The sequence below is a fragment of the Prinia subflava genome (assembly GCF_021018805.1).
Source record: "Prinia subflava isolate CZ2003 ecotype Zambia chromosome W unlocalized genomic scaffold, Cam_Psub_1.2 scaffold_31_NEW, whole genome shotgun sequence".
NCBI classification, from domain to species: domain Eukaryota; kingdom Metazoa; phylum Chordata; class Aves; order Passeriformes; family Cisticolidae; genus Prinia; species Prinia subflava.
Window position 1 is genome coordinate 915676 of NW_026960608.1, and position 16538 is coordinate 932213.

Here is a 16538-nt window from a genome sequence, read left to right on the forward strand (position 1 = left end):
TTAATTTTTCCAAAGGTTTTAATTCAATTCCTCCACCTTTCATTCTCTGCGGAGGATCCATGGGAACATGGACTCCAACAGAGAAAAGTGGAAAAAACCCTATTTATTTAATAACAAAATGCCTACAAGCATAAAGAATGAATAATATGAAACAATAAAACCTCTCGCTGCTCTGAACAGAGATGGTGAACTTGAGAAAATCATTGCTGTGGGTGGCTCAGCTTACTCAGTTCTTTATCAGTCCCAGTCCTTTTGGAGGTCCAGGCCAGGTGGGCTGCAGGTGCTAGCCCTCGGTGTTTCTCTGAGTTTTTCAGTCAGGAGCAGATTCAACGAGTCCCAAGGAAAAAAAAAAAAAAAACCAGCCCAGGGAACTTCTCTGCTCTAGCTAGCTAAAACTAACTAAAAAGAAAAAAAAAAAGATCTCTGTCACAGGCACTGGTCTGTGCTTCAGACGAACACAGTCCAGAGAGAGGGATGTGTAGGAGGAGAGCTGTTTTCAAAACAAACTTGGAACTTCTTCATTTTTTGCTTTGCTCTCAGAGCCAGTCTTAAAGGCACAGAACTCAATATACCGCACAAACAGAACAGATGATTGGGGATACAAGCATCATAAAATCACCCTAGAACATTCCGCCCCTTATCCCCATATCATCAACTTAATACCAAAACTAAATAAATTTTAACTCTACTCACACACACTTCATACATGCATATATATATACACAGTATACAACTCTATACAGACAATGGCAGTGACATTCAGCAATATTTACACGATTCTCACCTAACAATTATATCTCTCTGAGGTACACATCGTGTTGTTGCATCTTTCTGCATTATCTACTATATGCAACCTGGTCCCTGAGCAAAGACAATCCCACGGATGGGTTTGTCTGTACTCGAGGCAGATCTGATCCAAACTGTCTTTTCTAACAAACTTCTTAAATGTACTAGTGGGACTTTATCTCTGTCTACTGCAGATAGGAGCTCAGACTGGGCAGGGCCTGCTCTGTTGGTGGAACCTCGGGTGTTCACTAACTAGGTGGCTTTCGCTAAATGCTGCTCTCAATTTTTGAAAGATTTTTCACTCAATGCTTTCTAGGTAGTCTTTAACAGTCTATTGTATCTCTCTACTTTTTCAGCAGCTGGTGCACGGTAGGGGATATGGTACACCCACTCAATACTATGTTCTCTAGCCCAGGTGTTTATAAGGCTATTCTTGAAATGAGTCTCATTGTCTGACTCAATTCTCTCAGGGGTAACATGTCTCTAAAGAACTTGCTTTTCAAGGACTAGAATGGTGTTACGGGCTGTAGCGTGATGCACAGAGTAGGTCTCTAGCCATCCCATGGTGGCTTCTACTATTGTGAGCAAATAGCGTTTACTTTGGCGTGTCTGGGGTAGTGTAATATAATCAATCTGCCAGGCCTCCCCGTACTTATACTTGGACCACCGCCTACCATACCATAGGGGCTTCACCCGCTTGGCCTGCTTGATTGCTGTACACGTCTCACAGTCATGGATAACTTGAGAAATACAGTCTATGGTTAGATTTACTCCTCAATCTTGTGCTCACTTACAGGTGGCATCTTTGCTCTGATGACCTGAGGCATCATGGGTCCATCGAGCTAGAAACAACTCTCTCTTATGTTGTCAATCTAGGTCTATCTTTGACACTTCTATCTTGGCAGTTTGATCTACTTGCTCATTGTTTCGGTGCTCTTTATTAGCTCTACCCTTGGGGACATGGGCAGACCTTCACAGGTAGTTTCTCTACTCTAGTAGCTATATCCTTCTACTCATCAGCAGCCCAGATTGTTTTTTTTTTTACTCTGCCAGTTGGCTTTTTTCTACTTTTTTAGCCAACCCCACAGAGCATTGGTTACTATCTAAGAATCAGTGTAGAGGTAGAGCTTTGGCCACTTCTCTGTTTCAGCAATCTCTAGGACCAATTGAACAGCTTTGAGTTCAGCGAATTGGCTTGATTTACTTTCTCTTTCAGTGGTTTGTGCAACTTGTTGTGTGGGGCTCTGTACAGCTGCTTTCTACTTTCGTTTCTTCTCTATGATACGACAGGAACTATCTGTAAAAAGAGCATAGTGTGTTTCTTCTTCTGGTAATTGGTTGTATGGTGGAGCTTCTTCGGCACGTGTCACTTGCTCTTGTTCTTCTTCATCACTGAGACTAAAGTTTTCACTTTCAGGCCAGTTTGTAATTATCTCCAAAATCCCAAGGCGATTCAGTTTTTTAATACGGGCGTGCTGTGTGATGAGAGCAATCTATTTGCTCTATATGGCATTGGTGGCATGGTGGCTAGAGGGAACTTTTGCTATGAACATTCACTTCAGCACTGGTAGTCAGGGTGCCAGGAGGAGTTGTGCCAGTCTTCTGTGCCAATGACCCCCGAGGCAGCTTGAACTGTTTCATAGGCAGCCAAGATTTCTTTCTCTGTGGGAGTGTAGTTGGCTTCGGACCTTCTGTAACTTCAGCTCCTGAATCCTAGTGGTCTACCTCGAGTCCTACCAGTCACCTTCTGCCAAAGGCTCCAGGACAGACTATGGTTCCCAGCTGCAGAGTAGAGCATGTTCTTCACATCTGGTCCTGTCCTGACTGGGCCAAGGGCTACTGCATGAGTGATGTCCTGCTTGATCTGGTCAAAGGCTTGCTGCTGTTCAGGGCCCCAGTGGAAATCATTCTTCTTGCAGTTAGCCAGGCAGAGAGGACTCACAATCTGACTGTACTCAGGAATGTGCATTCTCTAAAAGCTTATGGCACTTAGGAAAGCTTGTGGGGTTTTTTTGTTGGTTGGTGGAGACATTGCTGTGATTTTGTAATGACATCAGTGGGAATCTGACACCGTGTATTTTTTTACTTTACTTTCAGGAACTGGATCTTACAAGCAGGTTTCCTAACTTTGCTTTTCTTGATAGCAAATTTGGCTTTCAGGAGAATTTGGATGATCTTCGCTCTTTTTTTAAACACTTCAGCTGCAGTATTCCTCTATACAGTGATGTCATTGATGTACTGTAGATGTTCTGGAGCTTCACTCTTTTCTAGTGCAGTCTGGATCAGTTCATGGCAGATGGTAGGACTATGCTTCCACCCCTGGGGCAGTTGGTTCCAGGTATACTACACTCCCCTCCATGTGAAAGCAAACTAAGGCTTGCATTCTGATGCCAGGGGAATGGAGAAAAACACATTGGCAATGTGAATAGTGGCATACCACTTCGCTGCCTTGGACTCCAGCTCATACTGGAGCTCTAACATGTCTGGCACAGCAGCGCTCAGTGGTGGAGTCACTTCATTCAAGCCACGATAGTTTACAGTCAGTCTCTATTCTCTGTCAGAATTGTGCACAAGCCAAATGGGGCTGTTGAAGGGTGAGTGGGTTTTGCTGACCACTTCTTGCCTCTCCAGCTCACGGATCATCTTGTGAATGGGAATCACAGCATTTTGAGTTGTTCTGTAGTGTCGGCGATGCACTGTTGAAGTGGCAATTAGCACTTGTTGGTCTTCTGCCTTCAGAAGTCTAACTGCAGATGGGTTCTCTGATAGTCCAGGCAAGGTGTTCAATTGCTTAATACTTTTTGTTTCTACAGCCACTATTCTAAATGCTTACTTGAGTCTTTTTGGGTCTTTGAAATACCTGTTTCGGAGGAAATCTATGCCTAAAATACATGAGGCTTCTGGGCCAGTCACAATAGGGTGTTTCTTCTACTCATTTCTAGTCAGGCTCACATCAGCTTCTACTAAAGTAAAACTTTGTGATTCCCCTGTCACGCCAGCAATAGAAACAGATTTTTTCTCTACATATTTTGATGGGATTAACGTGCACTGTGCACCAGTGTCAACCTAGGCCTTATACTCTTGTGGTTCAGATGTGCCAGGCCAACAAATCTGCACAGTCTAAAAAACACGGATTTTTTTAGCCTCTGCCTGGCTAGAGGCAGGGCCCCTCCAAGCCTGGTTATCTTTCTTTTCTTGGGTAACTGGAGCTGCTTCTTTTTTGGTGGAACTTCCTCTTTGAGTCTTGCTGTCCTCTAATTCAGACACCCGTCTGTTGCCATGAGTTTTTCCCGGTTTTGCTGAGCGTTCATATTAAAGGAGAAGTTCGTACCTTCTCACGCTCTTTTAATGTAAACATCAGCTATATTCTATAAACATAGACATTGTTTTTACATTCCCTGCCGGGACAAACAAGACTGTGTGACAGTCCCCTTCACCAGTGTGATGTGGAGGTGGGAATTCCTTCCTCCAATCCACAGGCCTCATAGTAAAAGTATAAAAGTAGGTTTTTGTAAATAAACCGGGCCTCCTGCCCTGCGTGCTCTGATGCACCCAGATCTGTGTCTCCAGTCTGTTTTCTGGTTAGGCCTCCACGGTGATAACTGGCACCCACGTGGTCAAGTTGCAGGCTAGTGAGGCAAGAAAAAAGAAGAAAAAAAAGGAAAAAGAAAAAAGAAGAAAAAAATCTGCCTTCTACAGCTGCAAAAAGAAGAAACCCACTATGTTCTCAGAGGAACGATTGATGATGGAACTGCTGCACTCCTTTTTGTTGTCCCGTGACGCTGACTTGACCAGGAAACACGTGAGAGAACTGTTTAGCTGGGGAAAAAAGCTTGGAATTTTTCATACTGCTGAAAAGGCACTTTATATTGCCCCATGGAGAACCCTGGGAAAAAGCCTTTTCTATTCCATCCTTGACGGAAACTCTAAGGCAGGCACTCTTTTACGGGCATGGACTACAGTTTTCCTGCTTTTAAAAGAGGCTGGGGAGGACTTTGAAGTTGATTCTGGGCTTTCGACAGGAACCAGGACTGGTTCCCCTGCGAGCTCCGTCGCTTCTGACGAGGATTGCTCTGATGCAGGGTTAGAGCCGATGCAGGAGACCCCCACCCCCATGTCGGGGGTTGGGCGCGCCCAGAGGGGTTTTTGGAAGGGCTGGGAAGCTTTTTTCGGTTCGCTCCCCCGCGGTTGGGCGTGCTGGGGTGCCGAGGGGGCGGAGCGCTTGGCATCGGGTCCCACGCTGAGCCCGGGGGATCGCCTGCGCTGACCCGGGCCCTCGCCCGGCCCCTCCCCCCGCCACGCCGTGCGCGCCTGCCGCGCCGCCCCCAGCGATGCCCGCGCCGCCACCCGCCAGCGCCGCGGTCTCCGCCGCGCGACCCAGGGAGGGCGGGCCGCCGGCTCAGCCGAGTCCCACCCGCCCGGTTCCCGCCCCATGCCGGCTGCTACGAGTGGGTCCTGTCCTGCCGCGCCCCGCGCAGGGCAGCCGCCCCGCGCAGGGCAGCCCCCCCGCGCTGGACAGCCCCCCGCGCAGCTGCACGGCCCTGCCGCGCTCCCCCTCCGTTCAGAGGGGACGGGGCCGAGCGCTGACACCGCAGAGCTGCCGCCAGCTCTGGCCCCGCCCACCGACCCATCGGCTGGCCGAGCAGGAGCTGAAAGCTGTGGCCGATCGGCCACGCCCCCCTTCCCAGCCCGACAATCACCCCCCCGCTCAGAGAGGAGTCTGAGTGAGTCACTGTCCCCCGCCCGCCCCTCCCTATGGGGCCGGTTCGGCTGTGGGAGATGATAACGGGGCAAAAGCGTTGTCTCATGTGCACGCTTTTCCTGTCATGAAATCGGATGAGGTTTTTAGTCCTGCATCCCAGCCAAATCAGGCTTCTGAGCTAACGGAGCTGCTGCCTGCAGATGCAGCTTTGCCCGAGCCAGTTCAGGGACCTGTGGGTTTGGTTCCACAGCATCATAGCCATGATGACCCATCATGGGCAGTCCCGTTTCCCTTATTAAGAGACGTGGCAAAAAATAAGACAAGCTTCACTGAGGCAATTCAATGGATCAGTGCAGAATTTGAGAATTTGATCTTTCCTTATGAGATAAGAGGTTTTGCATCAGTGATGTTTGAACCTCAACAGGTTTTTACCTTTGAGAGAAGTTGGAAATTCCTAGCTGGACAAATGGCTGTCAAAAATAGCCACCTGCCTTGAGACGATCCCTTGTTTGGGGTCGGAGCTGACCTACTTATGGGGACGAGTCAATATGCTTGCCCTGATGTGCAAGCTGGTCTTTCTTGCACTGTCTTAGATTCGTGCAGATACATAGGGATATCTGCATTGATAAAAACCAAGTTATCCTTCTCCCCAAAGCAAGACTTCTTAGACATAGCACAGAAGCCAGGTGAACCTTTTCATAAATTCATATCGCGTCTGATGCAATTTATAGAGGTGAGAGTCGAGGATAGCACCTTAAGAATGATACTGCTGGAGCAATTAGCACGGAGCCATGCTAATTCTGCTTACCAGAGGCTCCTGGAAACCATTCCAGAGACTTCTAATGTCCTGAAAATGATCCAGACCGGTGCAGTTCTGAACACCTGTGAGTCTATGGTGATTACCCCAACGGCTGCTTCACAGCCGGCTGAAGAGAGGCAGAATATTCAGGCTAGTGGAGAACAGGAAAAGGAGGCACAGAAAGTGACTCCCTTGTTTTTCTGCGCACAACGTGGGGGTCCAGACCATACTGCAGAAACATGCAAAGCAGTGGGTCATGCCGAGCCCTTGCCAAGCCTGAAAACTCGGAGGCGAAGAAGAAAAGACGAAGACATCAGGGGGACGAAACAGTTTCCCAAGCTCTAGAACAAGAGCAAAATTCTCTGGCTGGTTTACAGCCATCATCTCAAGTGTAGGAAGTGTTGATGTTGCCACATAGCTATGGTCAGTTTTCTTTGGACCTGGCAGTGGGTTTCTATGTCCACATCCTATATATCATGCATTCTTTGAGAAAAGGTCAATTGCTCAATTTGTGTTTTCTGAGTTCTCTATCCTCAGGTTCTGCGATCCATGCTAAGAAGGCGGCCGCTGAAAGTCTGCTGAGCTGCCTCAGGTGCATTGGACTGATCCTGTTTGATCCTGCACCCTGTGCCACCCTAGTGCCACCCATCACAGAAGCCTCTCCGAGATCTGATTAACATGGACACGGACTGGCATCCTCTCTTTTCCTATATGGCCTCCATAGAGACTTTGGATCCTGTGGAGCTGCTGGACAAGGACTGATTGAAGCAGTGTGATGCTGAGAGCCAGCGGACTGTTGATCATGGACTCAGAGGAACTGTTTGCTATGGTTCAGTTTTATGTATGGTAGCCATTGTGACCTCTGTGGGAAAAGTGCACGTTGTTTGGGGGTTGTGGTTTTGGGACAGAACTTTTGGGGTTCAGAATTTTGAATTGCGTAGAAAAATTTTCTTGGAATGCTCCTGCCTTTTGCACTGTATATTCCCTTGTATCTTATAAAAATTTAAATATATGAGGGTTGTTGGTTAGTTTATGTTAGACTATGCTCGAGATATTTTGAGCAGGTTATTGCAAGGGGTTCAGGGTGAAACCCTGGGTAGCAAAGGCAGAATCAGACCAACATGTAGCCCTCACACCGTTACCTAAATGAAGGTCGGTGAACTTTATACAGGTTTTTTTTTTCTTTCTTTTTTCCTGTCATAGAATTGTTCATTTTTCTTTTTTTGTTTTCTTTTTAATATACTTAAAAGGGTGAGATGTTGCCATGAGTTTTTCCCCGTTTTGCTGAGCGTTCATATTAAAGAAGTTCATACCTTCTCACGCTCTTTTAATGTAAACATCAGCTATGTTCTATAAACATAGCCATTGTTTTTACATTCCCTGCCAGGACAAACAAGACTGTGTGACAGTCCCCTTCACCAATGTGATGTGGAGGTGGGAATTCCTTCCTCCAATCCACAGGCCTCATAGTAAAAGTATAAAAGTAGGTTTTTGTAAATAAACCGGGCCTCCTGCCCTGCATGCTCTGATGCACCCAGATCTGTGTCTCCAGTCTGTTTTCTGGTTAGGCCTCCACGGTGATACCCGTAGTTCCCGAGCAGCAGTGGGTTTTCTATCTCATCTCTTTATGTTTTCTTCACAATCATGCAGGAACGACCACAGCTCAGCTCGTAGAGTGTCTCTTCTTTCTTTATCTGGGGAATGTCTGCGTTTGGTGCCAGAACTTCTGATCTGTACTGCCAAGATTTGGAGAAAGCCCTCTTTCATCTCTTCCCTGAGCTTCCTGTGGCTCTCTTCTATCTTGTCTTCTAATTTCTGCAGATGTGTTTCCACAGCTGCAATTCTAGAGTGTGTTGGACCATGCACAGCATTTGCATACGCTCGGAGCTTCTTTGCTATAGCTAGCATGGTCTCCTATGTGTCATCTCGCTTCATTATTGCAAAAGCAGAAGAGTATTCTTGTGGCCCACGTAGTACAAGTTTTCGCCACATCACGGGTGTACATGGTACTAAGTCTGGTTTCTTAATGTGTAGGTCATCTGAGAAGGCAATCTCTGCCGCTGTCATTTCTCTCAAGCGTTGAATCTTTTATTTCATGGTTTTTCACTGGGTTTGCTGCATATAGAGATCGTTGGCACACAGATATATTTGTGCCACACTTCCCAGGACTCGTTCCCAGAGACTGCAAGGGTGAGCCTCTCTCATCATTTCTTGGTCAATAACCAGATTATGTGACAGGGATCTCACATGCTTCGCTTCAGTGCCGTCCAGAATTGTAGCCTCACCTGCAGCATCTCAAAGACAGACTAACCAACCAATTATAGATTCATCAGGTCGATGAGTGTAATCTTTTCTTAGGCCACAAAGGTCCTTCAGGGAAAAGGACTCAATAGTGGCTCCTGATCTTGTGTGAGTCTGTGGGGCTCCTGATCTTGTGCCAGATGGTTGGACTTCTGGTTTTGTGTCAGTTGGTTCAGCTTCTAATTTTGTATCACTTTGTTCGGCTTCTGATTGTGTATCAGTTGCTTTGGCTTCTGACTGTGTGTCAGTTGCTTCGGCTTCTGATTGGGTGCCAGTTGGTTCAGCTTTTGATTGTGTGTCGGGAGGCGTTGAGGGTCTTTTACTTGGAACACTGTCCACTGGTCGATCAGTTTTGCGTGTGTGCTTCTGTCTTTTCTTTCTTGCAGTGACTGCCAGTGTTTTAGGCTCACTGTCTGGTTTAGTTGCTGCCTGAGTAGTTGGGGTGTTGGCTGCAGTCTGAGGGGCTGGGGTAGCTGCTGATTTATCTCCCTGCCCCCCTGCTTTTATCTGCTGCCCTACAGTATCTAGCAGCATGCGATAAGCATGCCAGGGCCCAGCTTATTGCAATGAGTTTTTTCTCTTTAGAGTCATCATGGCAGTACTCCTCTAGATATTTCTCTACTTCATCTGGGTTTTGAATTTGTTTACGTGAAAATTCACAAGCTGGGGGATCCAAATGCCAAGACATTATGAATTCAAGCAGCAACATGGCTACTGACTGTTTTATACAGCAGAAACAGAACAGACGATTGGGGATACAAGCGTCATAAAGTCACCCTAGGACAATAAATTACAATGCAGCATCGTGCAATCATTTACTCTTGAATTGCCTTCAGACAAAGAGGATTATTTTGGAGCATTTACCTTTGGTTGCTCCGACGAACATAGTTATCACCATCAACAGGTTTGCAATAAGTTGTAAGTGCTTCATTCAGTTGCACTTCAATCAATTCAACATACTTTAAGTTATGTTCCTCATAGATGACAAACGTTGGCAAAATACCTTTAAGTGGTACAATTAAAGTGCTCTTTAAGGAAGGCTGATTTTTTTTAATTTGAAGATGAGGCTCACCAAAATTACTGCACTACATGCATACAATGACTTTGCAGAGAGCTGACAACCAATTCCATAATTATTTCAGTGAATTTGTTGAAAAAGTAAGGAAAGAAGGAAATACTTAACATCTGACGAACCCAAATAATTTCAACAGACCAACATGCATTCCAGTATCCCTAGAGAAATAACAACTTATAAATTAGTAAAACAACTGTCTAAAAGCCAACAGGAATGAGACCAAGCATTTCCAATCAATTATAAAATCAGAATGTGAAAAATATGGGATGTTAATTCTTGTTCTTATGGGTTATGGCATGTTAGAAATTATAAAAACCATTGTATATGGGAATATAGTCTTGAGTTTGTCTGCCATGGAAATGCACTGAGACAAGAAGCAGGCACCACCCTGGAATTTAACATTTAGAAAGGAGACAAAGGATTTACGGGAAAACCCGGCCATCTCCTTGGCATCAGCAGAAGACACATTAAGATAAGCTATCAGTCTTCCCCTCCCTGGATGACAGAATCGTCAGATCATTATCTTCAGCCAACACCCTCATCCAAGCATCAGCATCGGAACACCACTGTCACCCTGGTTTTGAAGACTTTTCTAAGCCTTCTGTAATGTTCTTCATATTGGAGTCAGAAATTTCACCTTATCACACTTTCTACTATAAACACTTGCCATGTTTTGCTGTCTTTCATTGTTTACATATTTCTAGGTGGGAGGAGAAAGGAGATTGACAGCTAGCTTGACCAATGCGGATTGAGAGGTGGAATTCCATCCTCCAATCCAAGGGCACCACAGGAAATGTATAAAACTGAGTTTTGTAAATAAACTCGCCCCTTTTTCCTGCTTCGCTCACCAGCATGTCCTCATGTGATTCTTTCCGTGTCCACTGTGACATCTGACAGAAGGCTTAGAAAAGTCTTCAAAACCAGGGTGACACACCACCATTAGAGGACCATCATCATCATCTCCGGAGATGAACTTTTACCATTCATAAACCTTGGTGTCTATTCACTCCCAGGAAACCAGAGATTGACACCTCACAGCAGAGAAGAAACTCTTTTCAGCTAAGCCGGAGACAACTATGAATTTGAATAACTAGCTTGGAAACAAAAGGACTATGAGGAAATTTTTGCCAGAGGTGGGATAAAGTGTATAAAAACTAAGCCTCGAACAAGGCCAATTCGTGAACTCAGGGGGGACGGCAGTTGGCCAGATACTGCGTCCCAGTTCACGCTTGACATTTCCTGGGTAAAATCGTCAAGTATCTCTGCTGTGGGTGGTTTTGCCGAAATTCTGTAATTCGATCCTTTTTAATAAACCAAACATTATAATTTTAATTGGACTACTCTACTGGCATTTATAACAATTTTGGCGCCCTAAGCGTGGGGCCAGTTTTGGGAGATCTGCGGATCCCCCATTTCTGACCGAGGGGCGTCCCGCTGTTACAAGCGGCTCGGCAGATCGGGGTCAGTCCAGCAGAACCAACTGGCCAACAAGAACCCATAAACAAAAGAAACCCCAACAGTGGAGGGTAGGACAAGCTAGCTTGGGGAAGGGCTCTGGGATCTCGGCAGGGACCCGAGGGGGGTCTCTGGAACCGTGGTATTTTTTATTTTTCACTCATAAAAAGTCTACGTGCACGAAGAACCCACACGAGAAAAGGAGACCGTGAGTATCGTGTGGTTGGGTGGGGTGACCAAGTGTATGAAACGTGTGTGTGTGTGTGTGAATGAGATGTGATATTATCACAAGGCGAGTGCCGACCTTAAAGCCACGGTTCCAATGTCCCACGAGGGCCGTGGCCAGCTGAGAGGGAAGCATGTGATATTTGTGTGAATGTTCCCCGACGGGGCGGTGTTGGTCACAAGGGGGCTGGAAGGAAAGGGGCGTCCTTTTGAGTTCAGGGACTGGTAAGCCTTCTAGACCGCTACCAGTGAAGGTCTGTTTAATTTTTCTGTGGCATTTGTAGTTTGAAAGCCCGCCATTAAAGGAACCTCCACGGGACGGTCCCCCGCTGGAACAGTAGGTTAACGGCACCGAATTGCTAAACTTGGGATTTTAGGTCTAATTTGTGTGGTGACCCATGATTTCTCTGTTGCATTAAGGATGGGGTCGTATTTTAGTAAAAATCAGAAAGATCTCAGGGGAAGCCTCTGTGGAGGCGGCTCCCGAGATCCCGAGGTGAAGCTCCTTGGGCTGGTTGTTGGTAAGAGTGTCCGGTGAGGAGAGGGAAATAAAAGGAAAGGATAATTTATTTCTTTGTGGAAGAGTGAGGAGGGAAGGAGATAGAGAAACATGTAATTTGACCGGTGTTGGGCACGTTCGAATCATGGACTTGCCAGGCTTTGTGTAGGTATGTCAAGAACAAGGAGAGAAGGGAATTAGATGAGTCTATGGATGCACAAACGTTTGGGAAGGAAAGGAAGTAAGATCGAATCTGATATGGCCTGTGTTTGGTACATTTGATGAATAGGATTTTGAGGCTCTGTGCATATAAGTAAAAAACTGAGAAAATAAACGAGCCAGATGAATTGGAATATGTTCTGTTGTGGGATAGGGCACAAATTATGATGTATCTTGAGGAAAGGGATGGGAGAAGGAAGCAGGATTCCTGGCGGAGCCCCTCCTCTCCCTGCTCGGTGGTCACCGTTTTGTCTGCCCCTACCCCCACTTCTTCCTCGGGATCCACGCAGGATCCAACCTCGTCCTCGGCCACCTCGGCGGCGGCGTTAGGGCAGCCGTCCAAGAATCATGCAAAGCCTCGAGCTCTGCGGCTGCCCCAAATCTCCTCTTGCCCAAAGGGGAACTCCGAAAGGGAACCCTGTCCCCTCTTCCTGGCCACTGATGCAAACTTTTAGGGAAAAAGAAAAGAAGGGTAAGAAAAAGGAGGGAGGGAAGAATAAATTCAATAGTCATACACCGGTTGGAGCTCTGGCTGACACGTGGACCCCTGAAAAAGGTCCAAGGAAACCCGAAAGAGATTCGGGGTGGGACAGATGGTACGTTAGCAAAAATAGTCCGGGTGGAAACAGGGGGAAAAAGAAACCTTCCCATGAAAAAGAAGAGTATTTTTCCTATACATTGGACGGAAAACAACAACCATTAGAGGGAATGAAAAGGGGATCTGGTAAGAAAGGATGTCCATTTATGTTAGACAGTGGAGGGAAATGGGACATGTTATTGGAACAAGAGGAGAATTGGGATGCATTGGAAAATGAATGGTGGAGTTGGTCCTCGCACAAACCAGAGTGGGAGGAGAATTCACGCAAGTCAGTTAAGGGAGAAAAAGAAAGGAAAGAGAATTAAAGAAGGAATTTCTCTCACTCTCTCTCTGGTGGTGGTAGACCTTTTTTCTTGAACTGAGTACATTTGAAATCCCTAGAATTGTTTACCTTATTTTAAAGAAATTTTTTTTCTGAACGGGATCAGTGGAACTTTTTTTTTTTTTGGCTTATTGGGATGATTTTGGGTATCCCTGAAGGCAACAATTTTAATATAATACTTCAGCCTTGGGGACAGGTTTTTTTTTGCTAGCACAGGAAAAAGGGAACCAAACCCCCATGAAAAAGGGACAGGAGCAACGGCGAGTGAGTTTAGTTCCTTGTTGCCAGGCAATGGTGAGAGGCAGCAGCAGCTGCGCGGCAGGGCGCAGGGGGGCAGGCGGCGCTCCCCCTCTCTGTCCGTAGCGGTGTAGGGGTCCGAAAAAAGCAGTATGGAAGGGCAAAAATGGATAAAAGATTGGGAAAAGGGACCGAGAATAAAACTGTGATTTACTAAAAAGGATATTAGGATTTTTTTAAAGGCTGTGGCTAGGATGTTTTTGTGTGTACAGGGATACTGCCGTGGATTGGATAGAATTGGTAGAACCCAAGAATGTAGGAAAAATTAAAAGGGAATATTGATCTAAGTCCCTGTTTTTAGCCTTTGGGTTATCTGTGGGTGGTAGCTAGTGTTCAATACCTGGAGTGATAAATAAAAATTAAGAAGAGGTCAGGAAATTAGTGGAACTAGTATAAATAAATTATGGGGTTTTGGAAGCCAAGGCTAGTAGATGACTCACAGATGCTTAATTGCTAAATATATTTGGTTTTTGTGGGGAATAGGGAAGAGATGTGACACTGATTGGTTGAAGAGGTGACCAGGCTTAGAGGATGCAGAGCTAAAAAGCGAGCAAGGAATGTTTTTGAAGATAGTTCAGCAAGAAAAACAGTAATCTGAAGAAGTAGGATAATGGGATGTTGGTGAGTCAGAACAGGACTGTAAGCCACTCACAGTTTTACAGGCATTAAAAGTATCAGACTGTTTAAAGTGGTACACACTCCTTGAGAAAATTTTATGAAAAATAAGGAATAAATAAATAAGAAGGTAAGAAGAATTGGTTCATCAGGCATTTATGGAAAAGCATTTGTAACAGTGGTAAAGCCTTTTCAAAATTGCTGTTGTAGCACCCATGAAGGGATAATGGAATTAGAAATAAAATTATCCACAACACCCTGGTTATTTTTCCTTTTTTGTCAACCAAATTTTTCAGGTTGCAGCCCAAAGATAGGATTAATTTGTATTATACTTTTAAAAGGGTGCAGATTGGCTTTTCAGGGATGGCTCACTCTCCCCTCTTTCTGTTATTTACTGTTGTCAAAAAGTCAGGCACCAAAAGTCACATCTATGCACAGATAATTTTTATCTGCTTAACAGGAATAATTTGCTGTGATTTCACTATGTTAGTAGCAAAAAGCTTTGTTTTCTCTGCAGTCCTTAGTCTTTTCTTAATGTATTCTGTCTGATGGGAACACTGGTTTTATTTCTGATTACTGATTTCTCATGAGCAAATAGTTAAGGCTATTCTTTTGATATTATGCCTTCTTTCCCTGCCCCTCACCTTGGAGAATGTAAACCTTAAGATTGTTTTGATACCTGTATTTAAAAGATGGGGGGTAATTAATTTCTGTTAAGCAGCTCCTGTGTTAGATGTATTGGATATGGTAAATATTTGTTTACAGTCTTTTAAACCATGTATTTAAGTATTAGTGAAACAAAAGGATGGATATGTGATTGAGGTAAAAGTTAGTCTTAAACTATAAATGTGGGAAGTGTCTGAGGCAGTGCCATTTCTATAATAGTCATGTAATATATGTATAGTAACTGTGGAAAACCAAACATAATATTGCTGCTAGTGTTATGTGCACCTTTTGTTCTTATCGCATTTGTATGCTTGGTTTATTTTGAGAGGTCAAGATATTCCATATGTTGTAAAAGAGTAAGTTCTGTCATTTGTGGTATCATTTCTTTCGCTTTTCTATGCCTTGTTAAAATATCCCCCAGGATTATGGTTGATGTCTTAAATTTTATCTCGTTTAAATACTAATCTTACTTAGGTGGCTCTTCTTCATTAGAATCATATTACCTGGAGCTAGTCTGTGGGATCTAAGGTTGTTTTAGTGTTTATTGTTTACTTGTGCAAAAATCCATGTACAGGTGGGCACTTTCAGATGTATCTATAGTATATATATATAAAAGGGTTGTTGGTCTGTATTATCATAAACCTTATTTAATAATAGATAGAATCCCTTCTTTTTGTCAGGCATCCACAGGGATGTGGGACCCTGTGTGTGTCCCTGTTCTGGCACCCTCAAGGCTGGTCAAGAATCATGACCAGGGTTTGGTTTTGTTTTCCTTTTTCCCTGCGATAGTATAAAAAAGACGTTTTGGATTGTGTGTTGAATTTGAAGCATTTATGAGTAATGTGGAGCTTCTGCCTCCAAGGGTACCAGATGCTGAACCCCAAATTACCTGTTTTTGCACATGCTTTAACCAGATAGCTGTAATAGCCTAATACTATTAAGAAATACCCTATCCTGAGGGTGTTCTAATCAAACCTGATGAAATTTGGTACTTTTCTATCTGGAAATGATTCTACTAATGCACACAAATATGGTCAACTACTGTAATTCCAACAATTTTCAGTTGCCCTGAAGGTAGTGGAAATCCTAGTTGCTTATGGGGACACTTTTACCTAGTGCTGTAGAAATCAAGGATTAGTTTTCTCTGTCTCACTTCAGATCAGTTATAACACTGTCCTACAGACTTTTTCCCACCATGTTCTCAGAGTGGAGAACACAACTGTTATGAGCTACAGCTTGTTCAAAACAATCATGGGTTCCATTTAAGGGAGTACTTTCTCTATGAAGTTTCTAGCTGTGGTATTGTAACTGGAAGGTTATTGCGATGAAGTTCCCCTCTCCTCCCTTCTATTGTTTTTTGTCAATTTACTGATCTAGGGACAAAACTGTTTTTGTGTAAAAATGAATGTGTAAATGTGTAGAATTGCATTTTATAAATGTACTACTAGAAAACTCATTTTAATATTCAGATTGTCTGAATAATAGCCATAACAGGCATTTCCTTCTGTAAAGCATTTCTGTAGACTTTTTTAATAAAAAGTACTGTACCTATTTAAATTCACATTGTGCATAGATTCTTAATTGGTAGTTTTAATTTAAAGCTAATTACGATAAATTGCAAAATTTCGGTTTGTATATGATTGAATACATTTTGTTAAAATATGTTGTTATCCCCATATTAGTTTTTGTTATTTATGATAGAAAGTGGGCTCAGGTTTTGGCTGTTCATTTCTTTTCTGTCCACAACAGCCACAGAAATGTGAACAAAGGTGCGGTTGTTTTTTTAACCCCTCAGTTGGAAGGTTCCCTTGTTGTGCCCCTTTTTACAACAGGTGCCATTGTGAGGATACCTAAGAAGAGGTGAACCCATGCCCCAAAGATAAGGAGGAAGAATCACATCCCCAGGAGACTGGAAGACGGAACTACACCTCTGTAGCAGGTGGCAGAGGAGGCTTCAGTTCGCTGCCCAGAGCCTGGGT

At 44.4% G+C, this 16538-nt stretch overlaps 1 pseudogene; it reads right to left on the reverse strand.

Moving 5' to 3' along the window:
* Positions 1–16538, reverse strand: part of LOC134564980 (rapamycin-insensitive companion of mTOR-like) — a 102458-nt pseudogene that overhangs the window by 9984 nt on the left and 75936 nt on the right.